General features: G+C 39.0%; 1 protein-coding gene across 1 annotated transcript in view; it reads left to right on the forward strand.

The window, feature by feature from the left end:
- The first annotated feature begins 2,934 nt into the window (after window positions 1-2,934).
- Window positions 2,935-27,710, forward strand: part of LOC121928088 (serine/threonine-protein kinase Sgk3) — a 55,576-nt gene continuing 30,800 nt past the window's right edge. Inside the window, exon 1 of the mRNA XM_042462359.1 lies at window positions 2,935-2,955. The gene's annotated coding sequence lies outside the window, so the exon portion shown is untranslated. The remainder of the gene's footprint in view (window positions 2,956-27,710) is intronic.

The raw sequence follows: 27,710 nt of genomic DNA on the forward strand, positions 1-27,710 counted from the left end.
TGTTGTTGTTTGAAAGTAGTGTCTAGCTTTTTATAATATGTATTAAAGTGTAATCTGTATAACATCATGGCTGGGTAGGTAAGAAGGAACATAAGATTCCAATGCTTGTGTATAAATTTGAAAATTCAAGTGCTAATTTTGATAATACGCTGGAAGTTGAAAGTGTTGAAGATGTGTTTTGATCTCACATTCACACTTAGCAATTAGGTTGTATGCATTTTGTGTGCCTTCAAGTCATTTCTGATTTATGGTGACCCTAAAGCAAATCTATTATGAAGTTTTCTTGGTGAGATTTGTTCAGAAGACGTTTGTCATTGCCTTCCCCTGAGGCTGAGAACATGTGATTTGCCCAAGGTTACCAGTGGGTTTCACGGCTGAGCAGGAATCGAACCCTGGTCTCTAGAATTGTAGTCCAACGCTTAAACCTCTATGCCATGCTGGCTCTCTAGCAATGATGTTAAAAGGGACATTAACTGCAATTTATACAATGGAACTTACTTCTTCGTAAAAGCACACAGCTGCCATAGGTTAGTGGAAGAACTTATGTTGGGGTGACTTTGATTACAAGAAAGAACTCAGAAACTGTTTTTTCACAGTCATGTCCAATTTATGATATGCTTGGTCAGACATAACTACATAACATTTTACTGTTGTGTTGTTTTTTTTAATATACAGTACTTTGTGATGTTTATCAGAAAACAGTGACATTGAAGTGTCAGTATTTGAGAAAAAAAATCCTTGAGTGGTACAAGTAAAAATTAATTGTGCTGCACAGGGAATTTTAGCTTATTTATTGTATGCAGTCAGGTGGGATATTTAGTTTCCTGCCAGGAAAGAGAATCGCTGTCTTATTTTACTGACAATAGTTGAATAATCTGCCCTTCTGAGTTCCTTTGTAAATAAATGAAGTGAAGAATTTGAGAGAGAAGATAGAGGAGCATGTTGTTGTTGTTGTGTGCCTTAAAGTTGTTTTTGACTTATGGCAAACCTATCATGGGGTTTTCTTGGCAAGATTTGTCCAGAGGGAGGATTGCCATTGCCATCCTCCGAGGCTGAGAGAATGTAACTTGCCCAAAGTTACTCAGTGAGTTTCCATGGCTGAGCAAGGTTTCAAACACTAGTCTCCAGAGTTTTATTCCAGTGCTCATACCACTAAGCCACTCTGGTTCTTAATTAATATGGATGAATTAATATGGCTTTACATGGTTTAATTAATATTAATTCATATTAATATGGATTAATTAAGATTACTCATTAGTGTGAATTAAATAATATTAATCCATATTAATTTGGATTAATTTTTCCCACCTCAATTATGCAGGCCATCTTATAATTTTAATTTTAATTAAATAATTTTAATTCTACTCACTAAGTATATAGGTGATGGGTTTTATCTCCTACAATATGTGTATGTTTCTCACCCTCCCAAGTATTTCAGACTTTAAATACTCACAGAATCTGGTTTTAAGCCAAAAGCTAGTCGTCAGAAATATTCATGACCCTTGTTTAACAAATCATTGGTGTGATTTTGCTATAACATGGCACTGAAATTACTTGCAAAGGAACTCTGTAAAGATTAGCTAGTGCTGAGATAGAAGATCTTTCTTTTTATCCTTTTCACTGACATAAAAAAAAGAATTGACATATTAAGTTGCCTGCCATGCACTATAAAATGTACTGTACTCTTTATTGGTCAGTAATCAAGACAAGTTAACAATCCCTGAGAGACAATTTTTTCCTTGTTCTATCTATTATCGATATAACTAAAATATATGTGGCAATCTTAATTGGACCTGTAGTAGTGGACACACAGTAATACTGTGTTTAAAAGTCTGGGTCTATTCATGAGTCTATTCATCGCATATTGAATGTGTTGTCTTGCACATGGAATCCACCCCATAAAATTTTTAAGTGTGTTACTTTGTAGTAGTGCTTAGAATTTGAAGGCAGCTTCAACACTGGGCTTTTTCTACCACTAAGTGGCCTCTTAGGAGGCAGGTATTGGGTGTTATAAGTCAGGCAGCAAGTTAATTATTTTGTTGTTGTATTTTTGCTGCTGGGTAAAGGGAAAGGTGTTTATGACATTTTCTACCTCTGGTACCAAAATAAACTTAGCTAGCTTTGGGAATCGTGGATCTGGTCTTGAGTGTCTCGGAAGTACCATTTATTGTTCTCCGTTAGGCAGCAAAATATCTTGGGCTAGTCTTGTCCAATGCTTCAAATTTACGGCCCCCCAATTTTGTTGGATTGCAGCTCTTGTTATTCACAACCATTGGCCATGCTGCCAGGCTCTGATGGGATTTTGAGTCCAGCCATACCTGAACGGCCACATGATCCCTTCTTTTACCTTAAGTGATTCTTTTTAGAACCTATTATTTTGACAATAAAATATAGGTTTTTGACACAAATGTTTTGAGGTTTTTTTTTGGGGGGGGTAGTTTTATTATGTTGGGGTTTATTATGTTTGCTGAGTTCGGGGTGACATGACAAAGGAGAGGAAGGGCTTGCAGTTGTTACTTGTGGGAGAAGAGGAGTCTGATGATAAGCAGATGTTAATAGAATAGAATTCATCCCATCCCACCCTTGGACACTGAATTTCTAACATGCAGAAATGATAAATCTCCACTGCCTACATATACGTATAAAAGTCCCTACTGATTAACTGAGGCCCTGTGTCAGCTCTCCCAAGAATTGCCATGCTGACTAGCAGTGATGAGAATTGTAATCTAATATATTTGGAAGCACGATTGCCAGGTTTTTCAGATACCAATGTTGGACGACCCTCTTTATTGTCTGTCCAGCTCAAGACTGGTTGCTACATATGAGGTAGACCTATATAAAGTCCCACCTCAAGTCTCTTGAGAGGAGGACCTCTTATGAGAGTTCCAGGCTTCTATAAAGTTTGACATATTGCTGCGACCCAGAATTGTTGCAAGAAGTCCTTCTTTTATATAGGTTTGTCTCACACACTACTCTCTAGCTCACCTGTAGAACAGAGAGCAAGAAGAGTGTGGGGGGCCACACTCACAACAAATGAAGTCTTAGGCTTTTTCTTTTGTTTTGCATACCAAATGCTCCCGGGTTTGTCTGTAGAGAGTGGGGTTAGTGCCCACTTTTCCTACTGTCAGCTCTGCAAGCTACTGAGAGAGTAGCATGTGAGGCATGATTTTGGGCTGCTCTGCTTGGGTGGCCAGGAGGAGAAAGAAGAATAGTGCCATTGCAGTCAGGATCACAGCAGGTAGACCCCCCAGCATTTGGTACTTAAGACGATCTTGCCATGTACTGAATGTTAGGGGTTGGTCTTTTGGGAACACAACTGGTGCCTGGTTTTAACAAGTAAAATAATGTGAAATTTGGGACATCTCGTATGGCCTTCATGCTGCCAAATATGAAGTGTCCTGTACAAAATGGGATCTGGTAGGGTAAAAATTCCTTGGGCAAATGGTTCCATGCTAGGCAAATCCAGAGCCAATATGGGAAGTGTAAAAGTGCACAATTTGGATAATAAGTTCAAATGTAAATTTTGTGAAGGAAGGTTGGAGGAATTTCTGATCTGAGATCACTTATGTATAATCAAATCTGTGTAGTAAAGAAGTTATCTTCTGAGAACATCTGCAATAGGCTGGAAATAATTCTAAATGTACTAATTTGGCAGGTGGGCATATTTTAGGTTTTGACCTTCATGCCAGGTATGTGTTTCCAGGAAATATGGTATAAGGAATTCTGTGGGCAGGCTTGCTACGAAAAGAGAAACTGACTAGACTGTAGAAGAGTTTATGAAAATATGCTATGCTCCAAACAGAGTTGCAACTTGTTCTTAATTCCATATGTTTATTTAAGTCTTCTCCAGCAATTTAAAAGGGATTACACCCTTTCCTTGGTTTCTGCATGGAAGTGTGAGATCATTCTTTGCCAACCAAAAGTGCATGTAAACAGTTGAAACTCCAATGACTGCATGACATTGCATGACATAGCTTGACTTTATAAAGGAGAGTGAAGATAAACAGAAAGCTTTACAACTGTGTGTTGTGATATAATTTTCATAACTGTAAAAACATCCTGCTTCTGTAATCTCCTTTTGATAGCTTTTACTTAGTTTAAAATTTTATATTATGTATTGATTTGAGGGTTCAGATGATTTTCAGGTGTATTTTAAATTATATTTTAAATATTATGCTGACATATTTGTTGTTTTAATGGGATTTATAAACTGTTGTGAGTGATATTCACAATATGAACAACAGAATTCAAAATAACCTTGACTGATGGGAGAGCTGAGCCAAAACAAACAAAATGAATTTAAACAGGGATAAATGTAAGGCACTGTATCTAAGCAGGAAAAATGAAATCCACAAATATAGTATTGGTGACACCTGGCTTGAAAGCAGTACAGTACATGCAAAAAGGATCTAGGGGTTTTAATAAACCACAAGCTAAACATGAATCTACTGTGTGATGCAGTGGTCCAAAAAGCTACGGTTGTTCTGAGTTGCATCAACCGGACTATAGTGTCCAGATAGAGATAAATAGTAATGCCACTCTATTTTGCTTTGGTCAGGCCTCACCTGAAATTCTGTGTCCCATTCTGGGTAGCACAGTTCAGGAAGGATGTTGACAAGCTGGGACATGAAGAGCAAAAGTCTGGAAACTTTTTTTGGAAAGCCTATGGAGGAACTACTTAGGGAACTGGGTATGTTTAGCTTGGAGAAGAGAACACTGAGAAGTGACATGAGGGCTATTTTGAAATATCTGAAGGGATGCCATGTAGAGAAGATGGAGCCAACTTGTTTTATGTTACTCCAGGGACTAGGAACATGAACCAATGGATTCAAATAACAAGAAAAGACATGCCACCTCAACACTAGGAAGAACTTTTTTAACTGTAAGAGCTGTTCCATAGTGGAACATTCTGCCTTGGAGGGTTCTGAACCCTCCATCATTGGAGGTCTTTAAGCAGAGGTTGGATGAGCATCTTTTAGCAGCGCTATAAGTGTGTTTTTCTGCATGGTAGGGGTTTGGACTGGATAGCCCTTATGATCCTTTCCAACTCTTAAGATTCTTTATGCTAGTATCTAGCTGCAGTATGTTTGGAAGAGGATTTATGAAGTTGATTTGGTAAAATAAGACAAGTAGCACTTGCATTAAATTATTCCTAAATAACATACAGTACTATATATCAACTGAGACCAGAATTTGATTTATTTAAAATATTATTTCTGCTTATGTGTGACATTATTTAAAAGCTTTTTCTCTTTTCTTTTTTGGTTCTGAATTGTCTTACTGAGAGGAATTCTGTCTGTAAGACGGTTCTGATAATGTATTTCTTCTACAGTGGGCCCACAGTATCCGTGGACTTGCCATCCATGAATTTAAGCATGCACAGACAGCAAGCCACCTCTTGTCCCCAATGGTGGCATGTGCACATGGCCGCGCTGCCATTAGAGACAGTCCCCATTGTCCCCAGTGGTGGCACATACACACAGCCACACTGCCACTAGATATATCGGGACTTCACCTGAGGTCCTGTTATCCCTAATGGCGATGCAGCCACCTGACAACTGAGGCTTATCTGAGGTCCCATTCTGCCTAATGGCAGCACAGCCATGTTCATGCGGCGTCATTGGGGACAACAGGACTTAAGGTCCCACCGATTTTGTTATCCTCAGGGAGAACTAGGAAAGATCACCATGAATACCAAGGCCCCACTGTAACTGCAGTTCCAATAGTGACGAATTATAGTTTTAGTCAGTGGGGATGGTACTCGGGTATGTAGGTGTTAAGAATGGCTAAGAATGACATAAACATTTACATGTAATAGGGATTAAAAACATTAATACGTCTGTAAAGAGAAGGGAAATAGCATGTTGATTTTTATTTTATTTTATTTTTTTTTTGTAATTTGTGAAGTAGACACAAAAGGATTTTAATCTGTAATTAAGCATTGCTTCTGAGCTATGATTGAAAAAGAGAGAGGGAAGAAAAAACACTGCCTCAGTTTTTTAAAAAAAGAGTTGGTATGCTGCATGGTGGATGAATAGGATTCTTCATACAACCATTTTAAGCCAAATGCTGATGTATCTGAAAACAAAGACTTTCTTCAGAGCAAAGTTTAGTCTGGCATGGCTATGAATCCCAGAATTATTCTACATTTGGGTGAAAACAGTAGTGCATTTGTATTCCTAGAGTGCTAGAAAGCTGCTCATCCCCAAGTCATGTTCTGCTAAGCAATTTTTTCCTAATCTTGTTTGCAAATCAACTATTCACTTGAAAATCAAATTTAGTATATTTAAATCTGTGCTACAAAAAACTGTTTGAACCCACATTAGAAGCTGTCAGTTTGTTGAAACAATAGGAAATCCCTATGCCCTAGAGAATTCTGGTCATGCAGACCTATAGCTACAAGGTTTGGAGGAAGTGTTTAAACTTGTTTATTGTAAAGAGTAGGTCCCTCCCCTTGTTAAAATATGTGACTAGGACAAATGTATGTTTAATATAATCATAACCACCATGTAGATCTAGGTGAACAGCTAGGGACAAACAAGTGATAGCCAAAGAGACCTCAGTTGGGTCTGTCATTGGCCCATTCTGCATGGGCAAAAAGTACGTGCTCAGCACGTACTAGGGTTAGAAAAGGGCATCCCTTCCGGATGCCCTAACCCTAGTACATGCCGAGCACGTACAAAATGGCGGTGCCCTATACACATGTGCGCCGCCATTTTGATGTCGCAGACACTTAGCGTCCGCACGTGGCACGGCGGAAATGATACCGTGGGTGCGCCATTGGTTACTTTTTGCGGCTTTTTGCTGCGTCTGGGAATCGCGCTGTTTGTCCGCTGTGGTTCCTGGACGCAGCAACCAGTGGCGCCGGCAGAGTGCCCTTTTGGGGCGCTCTGTAAAGCGCCATTGATTCTTTTATAATTTTAGGGACACCACTGCTGTACATACAGTACCTAAAGCACTTTGTCCCATATAAGATGAGCTATGAGCTCTTTAATCTCTTGAACAACAGAAAACACCTTCCTTCATATTTTATCACCCTCCCCAACCCAAGAAACCAGCAAAAGGGCTTCTTCCTTCCTTCCTTTTCACCCATGCTATGAGTGTGACATCCACCAATGCACTGTTGTAGAGTTTTTGTATACAAGCACTTAACAATTCCCTTATGCAAGCCAAATCAGGAAAGCAAAATTTAAATTTTTATATGAGAAGAAAGAGATTCCATATTTTGTGTTAAAACAATAATAAAGTGTATTGTTTTTTGCGGGTTTTTCAGGCTGTGTGGCCATGTTCTAGCAGAGTTTCTTCCTGATGTTTTGCCAGCTTTTGTGGCTGACATCTTCAGAGAAATAATAAAGTGTATTCTTGGGGAAGGGCAATCTACTATCTCAATCATAGCCCCATGGGTAGAAATAGGTTTCCCCACCCACGCTGGGTACCCTTTAATATGTATAATGCACATAATAGTATGTAACTGTATGCATGATAGCCAGTTGTGCTAAACTTTATCATCTCAGCCTCAGAGTCAGGGGCTATACAGATTGTCCCAAAGGGGCGGTCTGCAGCCGCCCCTTTACTGGCTGGATAAGGGCCGTGGCAACCTCACACCGCGGCCCCAATTCAGCCTCAGGAGAGTACAAAAAGGAGCCACAAAAGCAGCTCCTTTTTGTGCTCTCCAAGGATGCCATAGCCGCTGCGGCACGGCTTTATGATGGCCCTTTGGTGCTGCATCATGTAGATGCAGCAACGGAGTCATGCCATGATGGTGCACGCTGTGTAGACAGTGCACGTCAAATGGAGCTCAAGGAGTGGAGTTAGGGCATCCAGCGTGCAGACACTGTGCCCTACCTCCACCCAAAGGTCAGCACAAAGTGCCGGCCTGTATAGGGCCTTGGTCTCTGCAATACAGTTAGCACTGTCTAGCCATATGAACTACATAGTTATGTGCTAGCTATCTGCAGATTGGTGTGTTGGCCATGCCCCATGTTATTCAGTGGTGGCAAGGGCCCATAGTTTCATGGATGCACATATGTTGCCACCCATTGAATAATATGCAGCTTGTGTGTCCACATTTTTTCATCCGGGGAGCCATAACTGAACTACCACTATAAATCAAATAAAAATAAATTTTATTTATTTATTTATTTAGGTATTTATATCCCGCCCTTCAGCCCTAATGGCTAAATGAATAACATGTCTGCCCCGTTCACTTAGAGAGAAGTGGTTTCTGTCTGAATGCATTATAATAGACTTGCTGTTATCCCCTTTTATATATAAACATGGGTGATACAACAAATAAATACAGACAGCTGTATGGCTGCATCTAGTTACATCCTAACTCAATTTTATCAAATGTTGCAGTGGTCTTAAAGTTATCACTTTTTTTCTCCTTAATTCGTATTTGCTTTCTGAATCTTAAAAACTCGAAACTGGTTGGATACAACACCTAAGAGCTGATTATTTTCTCCCTTATTGTAGCAAGAGTTAAAAATACAAAAAAGCAAGAGCTCATGAACGAAGAATGTTCAGAATTCTGTTGCTAGATTCATGGGGCTGGGTACTGACACAAATGTTTATATAGTGGTAATTCACTAGCATGAATGTCATCTGATTATATTGTTTGTACAACTTGACTTCATACATTTTGAATACTTCATTACTGAATGTCAGTGATGTTTCTTGTATGCTGAGTTCTGCATCTGATGGTGATTCTTGGCATAGGCACTTCTAGAGTTGCTGTGGAATTTCAGTGGGTCTACTTTAGTAATACTGGCTTAAATTACAAGCACCCTCATTCTATATTCATATGCAGGGATATTCAGAGTAGGTTTGACCAAGGGAAAAAAGACATACTATACTCTAGGTACAATTGCAGTGGGAGATACCACTGAGAAGTGGAAGCATTGCAAAAAAAGCATGGTGGGTATTCTTTGCCGTTATTCATGAATACAATGGGCTAATCTCATTCAACACAGTGACTTAAATCTAACATCACAAGAGCAAGACTTTGCTCATAGAACAAGTTTGTCTTTTCCTCCTGTCTGTTGTACACACTCCAGATTTGGTGCAGGCAATTCCACATCCATTCAGAGCACGTTTGGAGGGCTACAGGAGTTAGGAGAACTGGACCCCACCTCAGTGTCTGTTCTAGATGGGAAAGGACACAATAGGGTACAGAAAATGGTTTTATTTTGGCATCTTTGGATATCCATATCTTTGGCCCATGGACGTCTCTTTAGCAAGGTATTGTTTTTTTCAAGACAATCTTCAGAAGGTGGCATAAGCCAGGCAGTTGTACACAACTGCAATTTTGGTAAGTTGAAGCATTTACAGGACTGGTCATCATATCAAAAAGTTCAGTTTAGCTATATTTTTGCCATGTGACTACTATGTCAAAATGGTGATGGAAATAAAATCTCCATATCTGTGTTGTTGTAGTAAATATTGAAGTGCAGACCCTAATTATGATAATTCATTTTGTAATACCCCCAAGGAGAGCCCAAAAATGCAAGTGGCTGTGTTATAAAGCAACAATGTCTAGCATCTTTTAACCCCACCAAGAGCAGGTTGTTTGTAAAGTCATTCTCTTTCAAGTTCATGCCAACCCTAAATACTTTGAATTACAACAGAGATAGTTCATAACTCTGTGTTGTTGCTGTGAAAATCCATTTCCTCTCCAGCTCCTGTGGGGATTGCAGCTAAACTCAAAGGGAATAGAGCAGTCCAAGGAAGGTGATAGATGATATCACAGTTCCTGCTAATCAAAAAGTCTCAGGGCTTCAACTCTGTGAGCCCCAACATACTATTGTTCCATATCTTCTTGTATTGAAGCTATTAGTACCCTGTTGTTTTATATCAGTATATCTCTGTTTTTGCTTTTTTTTATGTACAGTAATGATACATAACCATAACTATACGTTACTGTAAATTCCATAAATATTGGAAGAAATTATTAATACTTGAAGTATACACAAGTGAACAACAGTGTCACAAACTTGATAGAATGCAAAATTTTCTACTTTGTTGTCATCTTTTCAGTTCATTTTACTTTTTTCCAAGTCAGGTCTGAGAGGACTGAGACTTGTCAGTTGATCTGAGCCCTCTCTGCTACAGCAGGGGAAAGCTTCTGTTCTGTTGTGGAAGAAGATTATGAAGGAGATAGTTACATGGCAGATCGCAGGCCTTTAATTTATTCTCTTTGTATACTGTACTAGGGGATGCTTTTTTTAAAAGAGCACAAACCAGAAATTAAAGTGTGGTGTTCTAATCTTAGCATTTTGAGGAAACAACCTTTCCCATAAAGAGAAGAAATAAAGTGCAGTTCCTCTGTTTCATAAATTATCTCTTCCTCCATTTTTTTTTTTTGGGGGGGGGGGGCAGGAGCCACCAAGGTCTGTAGATCTTTTATTTTCCCATTCTTCTACTCCTAAAATACAAAGTGTGGATTTAGAGAGCCTTTGAAATTCACTGCTGGCCATTGTGAACATGTAGCTGATACAACTATTTCAGAAGTAGTTGTTTAGTTTGTGATATGGCAGCTGTGTGTGTCATTCTGTAAACAAACCAGTCACTGCTCCTGAAGTGAGGCAACTCAAGAGCCCTTGAAAATAAAGGGACACTTATTCCTACTTTGCGTTTGACTTCAGCAAGTTAGGGCATAACTAAGCTCTCTTGAAAAGGTAAAAGGAGGGCACACTTAACATGATCTTATCTTGTTAAGCAGATTTTCATCATGTATAAAATGTGCCCTGCTATAATATTTGCTATTTGATTGTGAACAGTATTTGAGTCTTGAAGATTGCAAGACTATTGAAGTTTGCATACCTGATTGTTGTTGTGTGCTTTTAATTTAACTTTTCCAAAGCAGCAGTTCTCCACCTTCTCTAGCCATTTCTGAGCTACTAAGAAGTCTCTAACATTTGGCTTAAGTGGCATGTAGAAAAGAGAGCTGACTGTTCAAAGTAAAAATGGATATTTCTATTTTTGGTCTGTGTCTGTAGGGGTAGACAATTTCAGCAGCACAGCGACCACTTTCATATCTTCAGGATCTACTGAAGGCAGCACCAGTTTCAAAAACACAAAAATTGCTAGGAGGGGGCAGAGAGCTCAGATCAAGTACTGGAAGTTCACTTAACAGTTTTCTTTAGTGAGGATTAAATGCAACTTGAAAGCTTTCAGAACAGAAAATTACCTTATTTTGCTCAGGGGAGATTCATCATGGGTCAGGTATGTAGAAAGGAGGTGGTGAAAAGGAACCATGTGCAATCTACACACTTTGCCCTCTTCTGTTGTACACCAAAAATAAAGTGGATGTTCACCATGCTCACAGTAGAACAGTTTAGAAAAAATACTTTTTTGGCCTACAACTCTCAGAATTTCCCAGCCAGCATGGCCACTGCTGGACAAAGAATTCTGGAAGTTGTAAGCCCCCCCCCCCCACCCCAATAACTTTACTAGGCTGCGCACACAAGATAATTGCTTCTTTACTACATGAGTACTGTAGTAGTTCTGGCTTTCTGCTATGCCTGCGTGGGAACAATTGTGCCACTGTTATAGCCTTGGTGCCTCAGTTTTAGAACTAGCACTGTTGTATCACATAATTATATAGTAAAACTTACATTAAAATTACGGTACTATTCCTAGGCAAGGAGGTTTGGCTGCAGCAAGGCAGGTTGGAGGAGAGATGGTAAATTCTCAGAAAAGACTGTAAAGTGTTTAAGATTTTATATTATGTAAGTACTCAGATGAAGTCTTTTTATAAAGAGTAAAATTCTCTTCCTACTCTGTGCCACACATTACTGAATTCCACAGAAAAGTTGTGTCAGTGTCTATGTGTGTCTGTTTATTCCTTCAGGTTGCGAGTCAACCTATGGCAACTCTATAAATTTCATGGGGTTTTCTTCTTTTATATTCCTTCATTCTTTCTTTCACTCACACACATATTCATTTACTCACAGTCATACAGAAGCATTAATTCTCTTGTGTATATGTGAATACAGCCAGTCCTCGGTATCCATGGATTCAACCATTCAGGGCTTGAAAATATTTTAAAAACTTACAAATTCCAAAAAGAAATTTTCCATTTTATATAAGGGACACCATTTTACTACACCACTGTATTTAATGGGACTTGAGCAGTCGCAGATTTTGGTATCCATGGGACATCATGGAACCAAACTCCAGCTATCAAGGGCCACCTGTATACGCAAGTGCGTATGCAAGTATGTAAAAAAAAGAGAGAGAGAGAGATGAAAAGTGTGATTGAGTGTGCAAGAGTGTGAGAGAGAGATAATTTGTGTGGGAGAATGAGTGTGAATGAACGTATCTGAGGGAGAAAGTCAGAAAAGGAATATGTGTGAGAATTAGTTTGTGACAGAAAGTCACTCACACACCAAAAGAGAGAATGTGTTGAGGATGCCGTTCTTATCCCGAGAACCGGAGCAGTAATAGGATGGGTTGAGGAAGAAGAAATGGCAGCTCCAGATGGGGCACCCAGTGGCAACAATCCAGCAAGTTACCCTGTTCTCCTCCTCCCTTAGGTAGAAGCAGCTTCTCTAAACACCCTCCCTTGCCTTTCTCTTCCCCTCCAGGAAAGAAAAGATTTGGAAAGAGGAGGAGTAGGGAGGAATCAGGACCTCCAAGTCTTGCAAGCTCCTTCAGCAACTCTTGTGCCCCCCCCCCCCCTCACTGTTTGAGAACCACTGACTTAAGCCTTAATCCAGATGTTGAACCCAACTAGCATAGCATAGCTCCACTAAGTAGTAGTAAGATTTATTCAGTTTTTGACCAGTATACAAAATAACTTGATAAAATAATAATTGCAAAATACAATTTTTAAAAAATATTCTTTATTGGTTTTCCATCCAAAAGTAAAATCATGTATATACATCTTCTTGTTCCATACAGTTACTACACATTTCATGGTCTCATATCTGCATTCCTGTATACAAGATTATGTTTCGACTTTATTTTTATTCCCCTTCCTTAATTTCCCTGTTATCTCTATATTCTAATATTCTAGTTCTTCTGCCTTTTTTCACACTTATTTTCCTTCTCACAGCGGAATAATCCTATTAAAATGTCTTAATTATCTTCATTAATCTCATATTTAGATCGCCATGCATCATGTAGGTCCATTACGTCCATAATCTCAAAAAATTATTGGGGTAATTTCCCTTGATTCTTCTTAATTTTAACATCTGAAGCTCTATCGATCAAGGGGTCGATTACCCCATTCCAGTCCCCCATCATAATTAGGTTGTCATAGTTGAGTTCTTTAATTTCATTCAGGAGTTTTTTTTATAGAAAGGTCCCTTGTTATCTAGAGGTCCATAGACACCAACATATAAATAAGTTTCTCTTGTATTTGTACCTCTACCATTAAAAAATGGCCATTTTCATCATTCTTAATTTCTTTTGCTTCGTAATTCACATTTACATATATCACCACTCCCTTCTTTTTTGAATTTGAAGCCGAAATAAATTCTTGTCCAAGTCTGGGATTTCGTAGGTGTTTTATATCTTTCTTCTTGATTCTCGTTTCTTCCAGGCATATGATGTCTAATTTTAATTTTTGTAAAGTATGAAATACCTTTTTCCGTTTTTGTGGCGTATTAAGTCCATGTATATTCCATGATAAAATCTTCAACTGTTCCATGATCTTCTAGTTTTATCTACCGTTATCCAGTTACACTACTTTCCCTCGTGTATTTCTACCTCTCCTTCTTCTTCCTCTCTTGTTACTGTTTCTGTTCCTCCTACTGCGCCTTCCAGTAAATCCAAATCTGTACTAGTCATATTTCCTTCTTTCTCTGTTTCTTCTTCTTCCCTTTGCATACTTCTTGACTCCATCTGAAAAGGCAGAATATTATCCTTCCTACCCGGCTTCGTTTTCTCCTTCTCTTTACGTTTCTCCCTTTCCTCTTCTTTATCCTTGTTCATATCTTGTTGTTTTCTCTGTGTATCTTTTGATCTTTGTGTGTAGCAAAATACAATTATTAGTAATTGTTAAAACAATTTCAGATACAAATTCAAGGTCATGTTATGCACATATCAGTTTTCACCAACCAATTAGGAACGTATTTTACACACAATGTAATAAAATTTTAAGTCCACTAAATCTATGGGAATTTATTAGAGCATACTTATGTGAGTTCAGCTGATTCAATGTGTAATTCTACTCTAATTGGGACTAAAAAATTATTTAAGTCTTAAACAGTTGTAAATTACTATTCAGCTTTGGTTTGGATTTGGGGGACAATTGTAAGAATATGCTGTATTTTAAAAAATTCTGAAACATATTATGCCTTTAATATTATGTAAAAAGATCTTCTCCTGCAAGTGCAATAATACACCCCAGTTTGTGGCTGGTGAACAAGGTGCTGTTTCAGCTACATAAACAATAGAATTAACAGACTGAAATGTGAGTTTCAGATCCAAGAAATTATTCACATCCAAAACATTGTGTGTACTGTGATGCACAAAATACAGATTTAGTAAGATTAAGTTACTTTTTAGTAGTAGAATTTTATTCGGTCATTGACCAGCATAATAAGATTAAGTTCAATAGAACAGGGATGAGAATCATGCAGTCCTCCAAATGTTGTTGAACTACAACTCCTAGCATTCTTCACTATTTGCTAGGTTGGCTAGGGCTGCTAGGATTTTCAGCCCAATAATTCCTATCCCTGCTGAGGAAGAACTAAATCTGTTCTGTCACTTTCCAGTGTACTATGCACACTGAGCTGTATCCTTGCTTGAAAAGAATGGGATGGCTTTAAAATTTACTGTGTGTGTTAGTAGAACATTAGACAACTGAAATGCTTATCAGTTGGATTCCTACCAAAGCTGTATCACAAATCATGTTGGATAGAATATCACATTACTGCAACTTCTAAATTGCAAATTTGTGTGGATTTCATTCTTGCCGAGCTTTTTTTAATCACATGGTAACTGCCTAAAAATCACATTGTAGTGTTAAAAACTATGCATACACCTACAGAATCATTAGGCGTGGAAACTAGCATACACTTAGTTATGTGTTTATTTTAATGAATGTTTACTTTTCTGACATTTAGCAGGCAAGATCAGTTTCTCAGCTCACTTCAGAGGTGTAGTCTCATGACCTATAAATCTCTATAAGGTTTGGGTCCAGGCTATCTAAAAGACTGTATCTCACCATATGAGCCTTTCTGAGTTTTAAGATCCTCAGGGGAGAGCTTTCTCTCAGTCCCATTAGTTTCACGGGGACATTTGGTGGGAACATGGGAGAGAGATCTTCAGTGGGTGCTCCCAGGCTATGGAAATTTCTGCCAGGGGAGATCATACTGGCCCCCTCTCTACTCTCCTTCTGCCAGCAGATAAAGACTTTTTTATTTGAACAAACATTTGGTGACTAAGCGGCTATATGGAAAGATATTTCTCTGGGTAAGTGAGCAGCTGGCCCTCAAGTTACCTGCATACATATGGTGACCCCATGTATCATCCCAATTGATGAATTGTTATTTTAGAAAACTAAAAGGAATGTCGGTTAATTCAGTATTAGTGTTTTATTGATCGTATTTTATATTATTGTATCATTTTAACTGATGTAATCCTGCCTCGGTCCTTGGGAGAGGCAGGAAATATAAATAAACTTTATTATTATTGTTGTTGTTGCATAGGATAGAAAGATCTTGAATGGGGTGCATATTCTGCATCGCTTTTAATGATTATTATCATAGTTTCAAATTGTTTTACAGTCGACCCTCCACATTTGTGGCTTTGACTTTTGTGGATTTGATTATTTGTGGATTTGATTAATATATTCTCCCAAGGAATCTCTTAAATCTCCAGCACAACTCTGCTGGAGATTGACCATAGAGATGCACTGGAAGATTTAGAGATTACTAGAGAAAACACTTCTCTAGGCATTTGTAGGTCCTCCAGCATGATTCTATAGTCCACCTCTGGCAGATGTTGACCATGGAGCTGTGCTGGAAGACCTAGAGATTCCTAGAGAGGTGTTCTGTCAAGTAAAAGCATAGTGGTTTTTTATTTTCGGTTTTTCCACTTTCACGAGGGTCCTGTGCCCCTAACCCCAGCATATGTGGTGGCTAACGATACAGTATATTGTTTGAAGATATTGATGTTTTCATATGTTATCTTATTGAATTGTATTTTAACCCTTTTAATACTAATTTTTAATTCACATACCTTGTTTAACTCATATGTGAGCTGCCTTGGGTTCCATGTGGGGAAAAGATGGGATATTAATTAATTAATGAGCCCTTAATATAATTATATATTAATTATATAGAGGTACTTGTAGCATGCATATGTGGGGACTGCATAGTTGAGCTTTTGTTGTGGATAATACAGCTCGAAAATATAACTTCCTCTTTGATTGCTTTTAGGTCTGCTGCTTACTCACCTCCCTCAAAATATATATTCAAATGATGGCTGAAATAAATGCATTTAGAGCGAATTCACCATCCAGGGCCATAGATCACACTAGTCACCAATGAGGTCCAGCATTAAAACTTCCAAAAGCCTATTAATAAAAGTAGAACAAGTAGATTGTTGTAGGTAGAGCTAGCTTCACATTTTGCTGCCAAAAATGGCAAGTGAACCTATCTGCATATTTGCTGGTAGCAACAGCTACATAATTTTTTTTCATAAATCAAAGTGTTTACATAACTTGGGTAAGTCAGAAATGTTTATCTGGAAAAATTTCATCCCTGGAAATGCACCAAGTAGCATCATTTGTTGTTCTCTACCTTCAAGTAATTTTCAACTTATGGCAACCCCAAGGCAAACTTATCCCAGGCATGATTTGTTCAGAGGGAGTTTGCCTTTGTTTTCCTCTGAGGCTGAGAGAATGTGATTTGCCTGAGGTCACCCAGTGAATTTCCATGGCTAGGCAGGGATTTGAATCGTGGTCTCCAGAGACATAGTACAACTCTAAAACCACTATACTATGCTGGCTCCCAAGCAGGATCATAACCACCTGTATTTTTAGTAGTCTGCATACTTTTTGCTGAGTACTGTAAAGTGTTAAGCCTTATGTCATAACCACAGAAGGCACAGTGAGAGTGTTCATACTTACCATTTTTCAGTGTTGGATCTATGTAACATTTTAGTCTCTGTTTTTGTTTAATTGTGCAATGCAACAAAACCGTTATGTGCAAGTGTAAAATATTTTCAGAGCTCCTACAAAGTCACAGAAATAGGGATACCTCCCTTGTAACAATTTAGAGCAGTGATCCCCAAACTATGGCCTTCCAGGTGTGCCACCATTTTGAGAGGCTAAGAGCCCCCCCCCCCCAAGACACAAAAAAAGGGTCGACTATTGGCCAAGATGGATGAGGCTCCTGGGAGATGAAGTCCAAAAAATCTGGAGGAGCAAAGATTGGGAATCACTGATTTAGAGTGTATCCACACTGCAAAATTAAAGCAGTTTGACACCACTGGGATTTGTAGTTTGGTCAGCATGATCTATTAGAGTGCTCTGGTGCTTCAGATGAGACTGGATTTGTTCATGGGGATATGGTGGTATTTTTCCAAGTAATACTGTGTATACTCATGTATAAGTCTAGAAATTTTAGTCAAAAAATTGACCCCAAAAATCTGGATCGACTGATCCATAGGTTGATGTAAGCCCTGTACTTTATTATAAAAAGGAGAACAATCCCATGGTGAAAGGCAAGAACATAATCTGTCCTGGAAGCACTGGTTCCCTTCTATTCTCTCATCCATCCAGGCTTAGTGTGAGCACAAACATATGTGTCTGCTGGGATTTTGCAAGTTCTTTGGCATTGCTTTGCTTTGCTTTGTCCTTTAGATCTTTTGTTACATGCCCCTAGGTTTTACCCTCGACTTATCCATGGGTCATATCAAAATCTATCATTTTGGCCCCAAAACCTGTCCTCAACTTATACATTAGGTCGACTTATAGTCAAGTATATACAGTAAACCTTTTTATACTAATAGATGTGGAACAATCCTTTGCTGGCAAAAAGAGACATGCATATTACATTACAAGCACTTCTTTTTCTTGCCAGATTGACCCTCTGAGACAGTCTCACCCCTGGAAGCAAAACAGTTCCTGCCTGTGTGTTACATAGCTGCTGAATACTTACAGTGCAAAATAGGACAATGAAACATGTTTCATAGATTGTCTATATTTTGTTCTGTTGTTGATAGCAATTGATAAGGATTCATGGATATCAATAAGACGTTACCTCAATTAAATATTCTGAATGAAGGTAAATTTGAAATACAATCTCTGTGACTCATGCAGCGAGCTTTTATACACATGAATATTGTTTTCACTATGCTCTCTGCTGCGGTTTTCTACAGGCTGATTTTGTTAACCTAATTTCAGCAAAAGGGGTTTGAAGCTGAATGCCAAGGAGAGAAACTGCATCAGTGAAACAAGTTGTTTTATTCTCATGGTAATGCCCAGTGGTTTTGAAGTATATTATTATCTACTTCTATGCCATTTTGACAATCTTATGAAGAATAAGTAATTACTGTTGTAATTTTTAAGTGCTGTTTGTTGATGGTCACTACTCTGGCTTGCTCATTGCTTTAGGAGTCATTATATGAGAGGGTATATTGTGTGAAGGTTACAAAGTTGAGGAGAGCTAGTATGGTGTAGTGGCTTGAGTATTGGAGTCTGAAGACCAGGGTTCAAATCCCTGCTCATCCATGGAAACCCACTGCGTAACCTTGAGCAAGTCATACTCTTCGGAGGAATGCAAAGACAACCCCCTCTGAACAGATCTTGTCAAGAAAGCCCTGTGATAGAGTGGCCTTAGAGTCACCATAAATCAGAAAAGACAAATACACATGTTGTGTGGCTCTATCACATAACTATTCTGAAAGTGTACTTTCTGAAAGTACCATTATGATTATGTGATTTCAGCATATGATTGTATCTTAATGGCATAAAGAATAGTGTTTCCTGTTGGTGTCTCACTTCTGTGAATACACATCATATTCTTTTGTACTTACCAGGGTTATACATGTGGATGTTGAGCCAAAACTCACTGCGGAACTAATCCAGTTTGAGACTGCTTTAAGTGCCCTGGCTCCATGCTAGGAAATTGTGGGAACTGTAGTTTCGTGGGACGTTTAGCCTTCTCTGTCAAAGAGCCCTGGTGTCACAACAAACTACAGTTCCCAGGATTGCCTAGTAATGAGCCAGGGCAGTTAAAGCAGTCTCAAACTGGATTATTTCTGCAGTGTGTCTTGGCCCATTGTAACAAGGTCTAACATGATACCCACCCCCTTTAGACCTTGCCTTTCAGTGGTCAGGTTAAGTAGATAAGGGGTAATTTCACTGTTACACTCATCCCTCCACATTCGCTGGGGTTAGGGGCACAGGACCCCCGTGAATGTGAAAAAAATGCAAATAACAAAAACACTATGTTTTTACTTGAGTGAACGCCTGTCTAGGAATCTCTAGGTTCTCCACTGCAACTCTGCAGTCAACATCTGTCAGACATTGACCGTAGAATTGCACTGGAGGAGCTACAAATGTCTAGTGCAATGTTTTCTCTAGGGATCTCTAGGTCCTTCAGTGCAAGTTTTGGTTAAGGTTGACCATAGTGTTGCACTGGAGGACCTAGATATTCCTAGAGAGAACATATTAATAAATCCATGAATAATCAAATCCGCAATATTCAAAGCTGCAGATGTGGAGGGACGAGCACACTCCATTTCATGTGAGTGTTTTATTGGAACTTTGGTTTTAGTAAACACACTCTAAACCAGGGGTAGGCAACCTGCGGCCCGCGGGCCGGATGCGGCCCGGCAAGGCCTTGGGACCGGCCCCAGCCCGGTCCTGCCGCCGATTGCCGCTGGGGCCTTTTGCTTCTCGCGCGCAGGGTCAGGGGGGGCAATTGTCTATAGACGCCTCAGAAACATGCATTTATATTAACATTTTAAAAAAAAATCAGCAAATCTTTTTGCGTGTTCTCCACTTTTTTTAAAAAAAGTGTCCACCATTTGAAAATGTTGTCCTACATTTGTCCTGGTTTATTTATTTAAATTTTTTAAAAAATATTTAATTATTTATTTTTTGGCTTCGGCCCCCCAGTTGTCTGAGGGACAGCAACCCGGCCTCCGGCTCAAAAAGGTTGCCTACCCCTGCTCTAAACCTTGAGTTAGAGCCTGTTCAAAATAAAATCAAATGTATTTATTTTGATGACACCAGCTAGCTTTTGGGAATCTTGCAATGAGATAATAAAGATGTAGGTTGGATTGAGAATGGGGTCCAGAGTCAGGCAAGTGTGCAATTGAGCTGTTGTTCCACATGCCAGAATTTGGAGACAGTCAGCAATTGATTGTTGAAAATGATATGATAAAATGATATGTTCGTCTAAAGTGAGTGCTCTAACTTTGGCTATGTTTCTCTCCAGTTTTAAGGCCTAAATCTAAGTGCCAGTCCCAAACTGAGCAGACCCATTAAAGCAAGGAGATTTATATAAGTGTTGACCTACCTATGTTCAGCATTCAGTAGATCAGTGGATCTACTGTAGTTGGAAGTAGCAGTTGCATTATTATATTCAGTTCTGGCAAAGCTACTATAACTTGCAGATCTCAGATCTGTGCCCTAGAATATCAGAAGAGGGGCGACCTCTGCTATTTCCTATGGCAGATCCGCCTGGGCCACGCACACAGGGGCACACTCCATTCAAGCCTGTGAGGCTTGAATATACACAAGCCTCCATTTTCGGGGGTGGGTGAGGGTGGAATGGATCCCCGTGAAAACAGAGGGCCAAATGGATATCTTCCTGTTGTAGAAAAGTAGAAAGTATCAATATTATTGTGTCAGTAAACTTTAGAGTTTAGGGATAATCATCATATTTATGTTGATATTTTCCCCACTTATAACTTTGTCAAATGCACGTCTGTTACCACAATCCCCAATTAGTTTGTTCATTCAAATTATGGAAGAGAATTGTAGTACTGGAAGGGACTCCAAGGGTCATCTAGCTGAACTCCCTGAGAGTACATGTATCTATTGCTAAACTATTCCTGACAGATGATCATCCAGGTTCTGTTTAAAAATGTCCAGTGAGAAAGAGTTCACCACCTTTGAAGTCATTTGTTCCACTGTTGAAATGTTCTTACCATGAGGAAGTTCTTCCAAATGTTTTGTTGGAAGGGTTTTGCTGGTAATTTGAATCCACTGTTTTGCATTGTACCCTCTGGAGCAGCAGAAAACTAGCTTGTGCCATTTTTCATGTGGCAGCTCATAAGATATTGAAGATGACTATCATATCACATCTTCACACCTCAGTGGAATGTAAATTTTGTAATAGAGAATTGTACAAAAACAATCAAACATTCTTCAAACTAGGACATTAAAAAAGATCAGGAGGGTTTGCATAAATATTGCAATATGTAAAACAGAACAAAAATGGAACGGTTGTATAACAACGAAAGGAGGCCACAAGTTAGCAGCCCTGATTGTGACTTGTCATCCCTAAGCAAATGGAGTTGGCGTTAGAAGCATCAGAATTGTTATTCTCTCTTTGAAATGCCATTGTTACAATGAAACAACAAACAGATTTTCCCATTTATAAATAAACATTTGAAGAAACTTGTTTTCTTAACATTCAGCAGTCAGAAAAGAAATAGGGCATTTTATGCATTTCTGGCTCAGGATATATGATTAGCTCAGTGGCTTGTATCCTAAACTAAGTTAAGGAGGTTCAAGGGGAAGTTAGGCTCCTCTTCACGTAGTTCACAGGAGACCTTGGATGGCCACATCCCTGCATCACACACCCCTGCCAAAAAGAGATAAATTTGGGGAGCTCAAAATGTTCCTAAACATTCTTTAGGCAATGTGTGGGGTACTGTTGCAGGCCATTTTAGGGCCAGGAGATGCCTTTTTAAACAGTAAGTGAATTCATTGCCAGTACCCTGACTATTTTTTAAATGCCTCTGCTGGCCCTAAAATGGCCAGGCCCCCCAAAATGTGGGAGAACTGCCCCCAATGCCTCTAGAGGACATTTTGTGGGAAAATATTTTTATGGGGGTTGGAATAAATTACCCCTGTGGATCCCCAGGAGCCACAAAAGCAGCCCTGGGGGTTGCTCTTTGGTTGTTTCAGCCAAATGGAATCTGGAAAATCTTTTCCAGGTTGGGTAGATTGTACTGGGTTTGGTAGATGAACTTTTTGTAAGATACCCTGAGGCCTAGCAATTCAACAACAGACCAACACACAGATTAACATGTAAATCACTTTCTCTCAACAAAGCCTTACACAGTATATATACCCCACTCACTTCCATGCCAGCATTCTCTGAAGATGCCAGTCACAGATGCTGGCAAAACATCAGGAATAAACCCTTCCAGAACATGGCCACATAGCCTAAAAAACCCACAAAAAACTATTGTTGTAAGTCTGTTTTGGTCACAGACAACGTAATGTTTTAGAATTGTATTGTTCACAAGTACATCTTAGAGCAGGGTTGGGAATGATTGTGATCCAGATGTTGTTAAACTGCAACTCCCAGTGTTCCTCACCATTAATGGTGTTGGCTAGAGCTGCTGGGAGTTGTGGTCCAACAATGTCTGGACCACCACGATTCCCACCTTGCTCTTTCAAGGGAAAAAACACCTAATGATGGGAAGACCTCTTGTGTATTATTACTTAATCAGCCTAATATAATATCTTGTACGCTTGACAGCAAGCTAATGTGCAGACATTTGTCAAGTGCTAATACTTCCCTGTTCACGTGTGCTGATTACACATAGAAACATCTGTTCAAAAAGAAGCAACTGAAAAATAAATAGTTCACAATGTGTAGTAAATTGGAATTTTACATAACCTGTTACACTCATGGCTTTTGTTTGAACAGCTAGTTCAGTATTTTCATGACTGTTTCATAATTAAATCTGTACATCTGCTTCTCTTTGAAGTTTATTCAAAACATTTTTGATGACTCAGTAAATTAGAATTTGGTATCACGTTGGTACTAATTGGCAAATACATCTCACAAACAGGATTTAATAAATTAATGTGTCTACTATGCCAACACTGATAAGCTTCTGTTGATTCAACTTCAAAGAATAGTGTTTAACTGTGGAAAATCCAAAATGTTAATTTTCTGTAAAAGCAAAGCTTTTAGTAAAGCAAGATCAAGAGATATATATTTTGTGATAATTAGTTTAATTATTTTATGATCCAAATTGAACTCAGAATGGTGTTTGAGATAAGGTGAAAAGTTAGTTTTTTTATTTCTATATGTAATGTCAGCATTGTTGTTGTTGTGGACCTTCAAGTCATTTCTGATTTATGGCAACCCTAAGGTGAACCTATAATGGGACTTTCAGGGCAAGATTGATTCAGATAAGATTTGCCATTGCCATCTCATGAAGCTGAGAGCATGTAACTTGACCAAGGACACCCAGTGGGTTTTATGGCTGAGAAGGGAATTGAACCCTGGTCTCCAGAGTCATAGTCATAGTCCAACACCCAAACCACTACACTATGCTGGCTTTCAGAATACATAATTTCATATGTGCCTGTATGTGCCTTCAAGTTGCCTGTTGAGTTAGGGTTACCTCATGAATTTCATAAGGTAAGGAATACTCAGAGGTGCCAGTTCCTTCCTCTGAAATATAGCCTACAGCACCTGGTATCTGTTGGTAGTCTCCCATCCAGGTACTAACCAGGGCTGACTCTGCTTAGCTTCCAAAATCAGACAGGATTTGGTCCCTTTAGAGTATTTAGGTCCTAATGTCACATACATACACATTATGCATAATTAAGAAAGTGTCCCAGTGATTTAAATAGATCATATTCCAGAGAATTCTAGGATTCATACTAATGTCAGGAAAGGAAAGGTTAAGTCAGGAATGGCAAACATGTAGCTTTCTAGTTGATGTTGTACTACAACTCCCAGCATTCCTTACCTCATTGACTGTGATGTTTAGGGCTGATGGAGAGTGTAGTCCAGCAACATGTGGAAAGCCACTTGTTCTCCATCCCTGGTTTATTGGTCCATAAGCCAGTAGTTTTTCTGCTCTCATTTAAACCAGAAGGTAATATTTCACAAAACAAATTGGAGGATGGAACAGATCTCACATCTTCTGACTGACTTTTAGTGTGGTCCTTATTATAAAACAAAACTCAGAAGTGTCCAGTGCAAGATGAAAGGTGCATGACATGACTATGCTAGCAGTCTAAGTTAATTTCATGGTAAATTTTGCTTCTTGGGAAATCCTGGAGATTTTAGTTATTTGACAGAAGTGTGTATTTCTAATTGAGTTGAGCCTGGCAATATGATGGGTCAAGTTAAAGAAGCGAGGTTGGTGTTACGAATTGTCTACTTCCATTATCATTGCGGTGTAGGTACCATATGCAACATGACTGCTTCTCTTCTGTGAAAAGAAAACTGCAGCTTAATTCCCCCCCCCCCCCCAAGATAGCTATTTTGGATCCGAATTGACACTGGTTATGCAAAGAGAAGGCTCACATAAGCATTTACTTACTCAAGTGTAGATGGTGATTCACAGCATTTTTGAACACTTTGGGGGAACCTGTGATAGTTAATTTATTTAAAATGAGTATAGACTTACAGTATTGTTGTATGTGCCTTCATGTCTATCTCAACTTATGGTGATCCTAAGGTGTTGAACCTATTTCAGGGTTTTCTTGGCAAGATTTGTTTAAGCGGGGTTGCCATTGTTTTCCTGTGAGGCTGAGAGAGTGTGACTTGCCCAAAGTCACCCAGTGGGTTTCCATGGCTGAGCAGGGATTTAAACCCTGGTCTCCAGAGTCATAGTCCAACAGTCAGATCACTAAACCATGCTGGCTCCCTGACTTGCACTATATCTGTGCCCAATTTGTCCTTATTAGTACTGAGTGAGTTTGCAATTTCTATACAGCAGGAGTGTACAAAATGCAGCCTCATGCCTCATGTAGCTCCATCATATCAAGTCACAAGATTTGTTGTTTTACAATATCTTTAACCTTCTAAAGAGTGTTGGTGCTTGGGCTACAGAAGATTCTGCACTTGGAGAATGAGTCTGCAATTGTAAAACAGAAGTGAGCAAAATGCAGCCTCATGCAACCTCTAAGCCCTTTTGTACTACTCCACCCATGTTCCCCAGAGGTTTTAAAAATGACATCACCACTAAATATGCTAAACTCAGTGAGAATAGAAACTAAATGTACCCTAGTCAATGTATCATAGTGAATATTGTAGTCAATTCAGTTTCTTTTAATTTGGTGTTAATAATAATATTACAACAGTTAAAGTCAATTTATAGCTTTTGAGAGCCATAGTGGTTTAGTGGTTTGAGTGTTGGACTGTGACTCTGGAAACTAGGGTTCAAATCCTCACTTGGCCATAGAAACCCACTGAGCGTGACCTTAGGCAAGTCAAACTCTCTCAGCCTGAGAGGAAGTTAATGGCAAACCCACTCTGAACAAATCTGGCCAAGAAAACCCTATGATAGAGTCATGTTAGAACCTCCGTAAGTCAGAAATTACTTGAAGTCAAACAACAATAATAACCATTATATGGCAATGGAAGGAGATGCTTATCAGTTTTCTTAGACGGGAGCAACATATAAATTTCCTGCTCTTTTCTAGGTCTGCTGGGTGAAGGGAGAGTTAAAGGCACACACTGAAGGAATCTGGTTGTATGAAATAGATAAGTTTTGGCATTTCAGGTTTGTTTAGTTTTGTAAGACCATGCAGCAGCATCCCACTGTAGAGCTTAAGGGATGGGAAATTATTTGTTCATTAATCTCCATAGAGTAATTTATAGTGCAGGAAGAGCATGTTCTCTAGACCAGAGCTGAACAAAATTACTTGGTTTGGACTGCAGTTTTCAGAATCCCTCAGCCCACCTTGGCCTTCAGGTTTGCTTAGCTGAGGATTCTGGTCCAAAAATGTAATGTTCCCAAGCTTTACTCTGAATATGGACCATCTGTTTTTGCTGGTGTGGCCAAGTTTTTAAAAAGCCTCTGTGGAGTTTATAATGTTGTTTGACTGCTCTTATCATAATTGTATTTTTCATGTTGCACAACAGATGATTATACAAGTAATCAAAAGTAATTGTTGAAAAGTAACTGTTAGCAGCTCTGCTCAATACTACATCCAATTCACATCTATTTTTTAATAATTAATCATAGTTGATACTGTTAGGTGCTCTAGTTTCCATTGTGTTGGAAGTAATTGTAGGATGAGAGTGAAAGTTCTCAGATTAGAATGTTTGTCTGATTGAGAGACAGAAAGAAAGAATGAACTCCATTTTTGATATGGATAATCCAAATGGGCCAGGTTTATCCTGCCTAATTATAACAGTGCACACAAATATGCAGCTATACCTCATTTTATGTTAGCGAGGCCATGACATTCCTTGTTGTGTGGTCTGATAATCTCCAGTCTGAGTGCTAGTGGGAGACTTGTCTTCTAACAAGAAAAGAAGAAGAGGGGAGACTATTGAGTTGCCTGCTGACTTTGATTCACAGGAGTGGCATGTACGCACATGCATGTATGTACACACACACACACACACACACACACACAATAATCAGTAGGGAAATGGGATTTTCCAGCTTTAGAAATATAGTCAGAGTATGTTGACACACTTTAAAAATTCATCCTGTTTCTTCACAGTAGTTTGTGGTTTCAGTTCCTGATTTTTGAAGTGTGGAGGTGCTTTCAGTTCTTTCTTCTATTTATTGGGAGAAGGACATTGCTCTGTTGGGAGTCTCTGTGGTGAATAATAACTACATAAGACTGTTGTTGTTTTTATATCGAGCTGAAGACGTACAAAGCCAGCCCTGCTTTATTGTTTCTAGACCTTTAGTCTTCACACAGTCATTCAGAAGTTACGTTATTCATATGGTCACCATGATGTGACTGTAAGATAGGAAAAGCTGCTATGCTTACCAATTCGTACTGTTTGCTTCGGATTTATAAGCAACATTGCCTTGGTTTCTAAGTGCTCCATAGGATTTTGGTCCCTGGAGGTACAGAGCAGATGACAAGATTTTTAAATTAACCATAGAAACGCTCAGCTTTTGTCAATGTGTTGTGCCAGGCCATTGTGTTACAACAGTTTCAAAGTGAAAATGATATGGATTTGTCGTTTGTTTGTTTGAAAAGGTGGGGGAAATAAGATACCAGCAAGGATTGGGGAACATTCCTACCAGTCTTAATTTTTGAAAATTGAGTCTGATCTTGTTCCAGCTCTGCACACTGTCCTGCTGTTCCTCTTGTTGTGAGTGGTATGTGTGCATGTGTATTGTGGGGGGTGGGAGTAAAACTGAATCTGAACAATCTATTTACATCACTGCGGTTGAAACCTCTACAATTTTGTTGAGGTCAATATGACCTATAATTAGAGGGAAATTTCTCTTTTATGGCTGCCAGATTATGGAATGGTCTCATCAATGAGATACAAGTGAGCTTCATGTGTTGGATGTTTCTGCCATCAATTGAAGACAGGGGCTGCATCTGAACTACAGAAATAATCCAGTTTGACACCACTTTAACTGCCATGGCTCAATGCTATGAAATTCTGGGAATTGCAGTTTTATGAGACATTTAGCCTTCTCTGTCAGAGAGCTCTGGTGTCACAACAAACTACAGTTCCCAGAATCCCATCGCATTGAGCCATGGCAGTTAAAGTGGTGTCAAACTGGATTATTTCTGCAGTGTGGATGCAACTTGAGACATCTGCCTACAAAAATGCCAG

This window comes from Sceloporus undulatus, chromosome 4, assembly GCF_019175285.1.
Source record: "Sceloporus undulatus isolate JIND9_A2432 ecotype Alabama chromosome 4, SceUnd_v1.1, whole genome shotgun sequence".
Lineage (NCBI taxonomy): Eukaryota > Metazoa > Chordata > Lepidosauria > Squamata > Phrynosomatidae > Sceloporus > Sceloporus undulatus.